Consider the following 6,076-nt stretch of genomic DNA (forward strand, 5'->3'; position numbering starts at 1 on the left):
CTGACTGCTCAGACTCTGCTACTTGAAAGACTGTCTCCAACTACCAACCCCAATACTGCCTAAATCAACTCATTTTTCTTCCCCAGAAAAAAATACCACTTCCTCTGGATTTCCCATTTCTGTCCCCATTTCTTTAAATAAATCCTTTTTATATTCTGTCGGGCTCAGCATTATATTTAATGACTCCTCAAATTATTTTGATAAAAGTTTAATAGACTTTATTTTTGTAAGACTATCCTATGGAAATACTACTGTTCCCTTTTTGGCATCATGCCTGTAATCTTTGCGGGTACCAACAGTGGAATTGTGGTCCTTGACTATGGAGTTCAGCCCCTATGCTTAGCCTTATTCAAGTGATGGATACTTGAAAATAAGTCTTTTGTGTATATTTTAGTTCAACGATCCCCATCCTTTTTGGCACCAGGGACCAGTTACGTGACAGACAATTTTTCCATGGACTGGGGGTGGGAGGTGGGGGAAAAAGAAGGCAAGTTCAAGCAGTAATGCGAGCAGAGCTTTGCTCACTGGCACCCTCTGCTCACCTCCTGCTGTGCCACCCAGTTCCTAACAGGTCACCTACTAGTACCAGTTCACAGCTGGGGGGTTGAACTGGGGGGTTTACCTATTTCAGTAAACTAGTCACACTAAGAAATAGGCAAGTAACAAATGAGAGCAAAATGCAAGACAAAGGGATATTTAAGGGTAAAGATTACTTTTACCCATCAATCATGTCAAAAATAATAAAAAAAAATAAAACTAAATTACAATAATTATCAATTACTGCTTCACCTATGTTCTTCCTCAACTAAACCAAATGGAAAACATTTATTTCACCCAGTACTGGTGGGGGTACCCTGGTCTGTGGACCAGCTGTATCAGCATCATTGGAGAGCTTTTGATTTTTCTTTTTCTTTTAGTTGGTTTCATTTTGCCCTATGCCATTTAAAAAATCACTTAGTTGTGAATAACCAACATGTACAAAGTACCAATTTCAATAGTTACAAAGCATACACAATAACTATAAAATGTCCTTCCCATCTCATCCTGCAACTATTCAATTCCCCTCTCTAGCTGCCTCCACTGTACCAGCTTCTTGTATTTTCTTCCAGAAACATACCTTGTTTGTAGTAGATATCTTGGTTAATTTAATTAACTCAGCCTCCTCCTGGCATGCCTTCCTGTGTTGCAGAGGCTAGAAAGCTAAAAATCCAACATCTCACAGATTCCATTATAACCAGAGTTCCTGAGTGATTTAGGTTCCTCTAAACAGATATACTTGTATGACACTTGACTTTGAAACTGAGCTAAGTGAGAAGAGAGACAGAGCAAGAGGCAACCATTTCATTGTTATGGTTCATGACAGAGGCTGCAAGGTTGAGCAGTGCAGGACTGGATTCCCAATTTAACAGGGGCAGCTTTCTCATTACAGTGGAGCTGATAGCTTTTACAGACAACAACCCTACCAACAGCTTCCAGATTCCATAGACACATACTTGATTATATGTCAGCTTTCTGGTGGCCTACTTCTGCACTGTGTTTTTTAGAAATGACTCTTGGAAGTTTAGCTGAAGTCTAGTTAGTTATTCAACCAACAATTCTAATGCCATTTGAAATAAGTTCTTTTCCGCTTAACCTAGCTAGAGTAGATTATGATCTCTGCAATTGAATCTTGATTTATAAAATGTATATAAATATATGTGCTGTGGTAGGCAGAATAATGGCCCCTCCAAAATCTCCATGTCTTAATCTTTGGCACCTCTGTATAGGCTACATTACATGGCCAAGGGGAATTAGATGGAATTAATGTTGCTAATCAACTGATGTTAAAATAGGGAGAATATTAATTATATTAATTAATTTTAAATATTTTATTTAACTTTAGAGAGAGGGAAGGGAGAGAGAAAGAGAGGGAGAGAAATATCTATGTGAGAGAAATATTGATTGGTTGCTTCTTCTATGCGCCCTGATCATGTCTGAGCCTGCGACCCAAGCAAGTGCTCTGACTGGGATTGAGCTAGGAATTTTTCACTTTGCAGGATGATGCCCAACCCACTGAGACACACCAGTCAGGATTTTTTTTTTTAATCCTCACCTAAGGATACCTCTTTTGATCTTAGAGAGAGAGCATGAGGGATGGGTGGTGGGGGGAGAGAGAGAAAATTCAATCGGTTGCCTCCCATACAAAACCGTACTGGGGATCAAATCCTTTGGTGTATGGGATGATGCACCAACCAACTGAGCCACCCAGCAGCTACGGCTAGGAAGAGTATTTTAAATTATCCAGTGGGTCCATTGTAATTACAAGGATCCTTAAAAGTGAAAGAGAGAGGCAGAAAAAAAGTCAGAAGAAGATATAACTACTAAAGAATGATCAGAGCGATGCAAAGTTGTTGGATTTAAGAATAGAGAAAGGAACCACTAGTCAAGGAAAGCGGGAGGCTTCTAGAAGATGGGAAATGGAATGCCCTATATCAAGAGTAAAAATAAATATCGAGAAAGACTTAAGAACACTATATCCCTTTTGTGCCATAAATGTTTATAAAGTTTTAAATAATAAGAAGAAGAGAAAAGGAATTGCCTTTTTTCATTTCAATTTTTTAAGAAGTGTTGGGAATGTTGGCATTCATAGCATTAAAGAAAAGAATGTTTATGAAGTATATTAATTTTTAGTTATTTATTTAAATTAAACAATTGATCTTCCAAGAGAATTTCTTCTTTGGGAATTCTTTCCATTGTGTGATAAGAAATTAAAGGCAGGAGAAGGATTTAGTCAAGGAACTAGTATAAATGACCCATGGACATGGACAAGAGGGTGGAGATTGACAGTGGGAGAGTGGTGGTGGTGGGACAGTGGAGAGCAACAGGGGATGGAAGGGGACTAGGACAACTGTAATAGAGCAGCAATAAAAAAAAATTTAGTGAGAAAAAGATGTTGAATTTTATATTTAAAAAAAGAAATAAAGGGCAGGAACTCAATCTCACCATTTCAATGTTTCATGGAGAGAAAAAACTTCAAAATCACATACAATGATATTCTCATTAAATTATCTTCACTCAGACATAGTATAGACTTTGAAGAAATGAAAAAAAATAAAAAGAAAATAACTAGAGACCAACACAATTTTACCACTAATCAAACAATAAAACAAGATTTTTAAAAATACTCTGAGAAGATAAATCTATGGAAACATTGCCCTAGTCAATCACCACTAGAGAAGGAGAGATGGAAATTTGAAAACTTGGTGGCTGGCTAAAATAAATTGCTTACACACTGACTACTGTTAAAATGATCATATATTTAGCATCACAAAATTTGCATAACAATAACTACTGGAGCAACTGAGCAGGCAAGAGCACTTATAAATTATTCTTCTTATTCTATAATGTCAAACTTAAAAATTTGACTTCTAAAATTTTAAGTAACAATTTTCAATGAAAAATTCAGATTTATTCTTATATGCCAGAATTTCATTCTCTGATGGTGATATCCAGCTCTGATCATGAGTTCTGATAAAGCTTGATTTTAATAGTCAGTTGGAATTTAGATAAATTGTGTGTTTGGTGTACTTTTCCTGCTCAGCAAGGAAACTGGGAAACCACTTATTCACAATATTTACAGGTGCCATGTCCTGCCTTAACTGTCATCAGAACAATAAATATCTGCACAGAGGTACACAAGACAATTTATAATTGTGTTACCTGGCCTAGAGTTTGGTTTTGACATTGACTCATTGCTTCTTGCAGGGAAAGGCCCTTCTGTAAACATTTAAAGCAGTTTATATTCTGAGGCTGTGTAATTAGGGTGAGGGGAGTTCTTTAGCACAATTTTAAATTAAAACATTAAGGAATAGTGAAGTACTAACATCCAGAAATTGATGAAGTGTGTGCAGAATTAAGATCTGATAAAGGTGGCATTGCAAATCCATATGAGAAATATAGATTACTTTTCTCAAACATTATGAATAGCAGTTAGTCATTGAAGGGAATATAAACCCTAATTTCCGTCTTACTCTATCCACCCTAAATCAAATCCAGATATATCATTTTAAATATAAAAAGTGAAATTATAATGCGTAGAAAATTAGTAAAAATTCATTAAGCTGTATGCCTATGATAAATACTTTTGCAATTATAAATCATTTATCAATAAAAACTTTTAAACTAGCTTAAAAGTTCAACTACATGCTAGTTTAAACTTTCTGAATGGCATAAAAATACCATAAAAAAAAAAAACTGGGAAAACATATTTGTAACACTTTGGACAGACTCTATCAGGAAAAAATTTCTCTAAATATTTGAAACAGAGAGAACTCAACACAGCAATTGTTCTCACTGGCGACTGAAGAGGTGAGAAGCCAAAAAGAGAATTGTAAGGATCTCAGAAGTTATCGATAACTGGAGGGAAAAGGGGAAGAATGTGATGTTCCAGGTGCCCAGAAGCCAGGGTCACCTAGCTGAAGCAAAAACCAGGTAGGCCTCTCTGGTAGAAACAGAAACCATGGGGAATATGTGGTGGATGCTAGATGTACTGTTTAAAAGTAAGGGGGGTGGGTAGATGTGGATTATCCCTTTCTCTGAGCCTCTGTATTAGTTTTCTGTTGCTGCTATAAGAAATCACCACAAAGAGACTTTCGGCCAAGATGGAGGTGTAGACAGACACACTGCATCTCCCTCCACAACTAAGAAGGAATACAACTACCTCAAAACTAGAAACAACCAGAAGTTCCAGAAAATCAAACTGCATGGAAGTCCAGCAAACAAAGATATAAAGAAGTAATACTCATCCAGACAGGTAGGAGGGGCAGAACCAGGGTAGAGAGGATGCGGTGTAGTGGTGGCAGCAGCAGCAGCAGCAGCGACAGGCCGGTGGAAAGCACAGTCGCACGTTTTAAAAAGTCAGGAAGGACACCTGGGGAGCACTCCCAGCTCATCACAGGACCTCGCAGCTCATGGTTCCAGCACCAGGGAAAACCAAGTTTCATTGTTTCTGACTGTGCAGACCAGTGGGGGTTGCAGTGGAGGCAGAAACTGCCAGTCTCTCAGCAGGGTCCGCTCGTTTAAAGGGCCCCCACAGTCCTAGAATGTCCACAAACCCACCCACTCGGGGAACAACAGCCAGGGCAACAGCTAGAGGGGCACCAGTCCGGTGCAGAAGTGGGAGAGGTGCCTGGAAAAGGGGCGAATGCTGGGTAGGAGGCATTGTTCCCTCTCAGACCCCTCCCCCACATACAGCGCCACAATGTGGTGAAACAGGTTGCCCTGTACTGATGAATCCCTAAGGGTCCGCCCCGTACAACGTAACAGTAGTGACAGCTCTACCTGGGATGAGGAGGCAAACAAACACAGGAGCCTGTCAGAATGAGGAGACAGAGAAGTATGGCCCAAAAGGGGGAACAGATCAAGGTTCCAGTGGTAGAACTAAGAGATGAGGAGATAGCCAACCTAACAGATGAGGAGATAGCCAACCTAACAGACGCAGAATTCAAAACACTGGCGATAAAGATGCTCAGAGGCTTGACAGATATGCTTGAGTATGGCAAACACATAAGAAGTGAAGGCTATGCTAAGTGAAACAAAGGAAAATCCACACAAAACCAATGGTGAAGGGAAGAAAACTGGGGTTCAAATCAATGATTTGGAACATAAGAAAGAATAAAACAGTCAACCAGTGCAGAATGAGGAAACGAGAATTGAAAAAAATGAGGAAAACCTCCCAAATTTTGTGAAGGAGAGGGACATACAGGTCCGGGAAGTACGGAGTGTCCCAGGTGAGCTGGATCCAGAGGGGATCACACCAGGACACATCATGATCGAGATGCCAAAGGTGAAAGATAAAGACAGAATCCTAGGGGCAGCAAGAGAGAGGCGGAGAGTTGCCTACAGGGGGTTGCCTATAGGGCTATCAGCTGATTTCTCAGAGGACGCTTTGGTAGAAAGGGACTGGCAAACAGTATTCAATGTGATGAAAGTTAACCTGCAACCAGGACTACTGTATCCAGCAGAGCTATCATTTGGAATGGAAGGGCAGATAAAGTGCTTCCCAGACAAGGTGAAGATAAAGGAGTTCATCATCACC

The sequence above is a fragment of the Furipterus horrens genome, unplaced genomic scaffold, assembly GCF_987537825.1.
Source record: "Furipterus horrens unplaced genomic scaffold, mFurHor1.1.pri manual_scaffold_6, whole genome shotgun sequence".
Classification (NCBI taxonomy): domain Eukaryota; kingdom Metazoa; phylum Chordata; class Mammalia; order Chiroptera; family Furipteridae; genus Furipterus; species Furipterus horrens.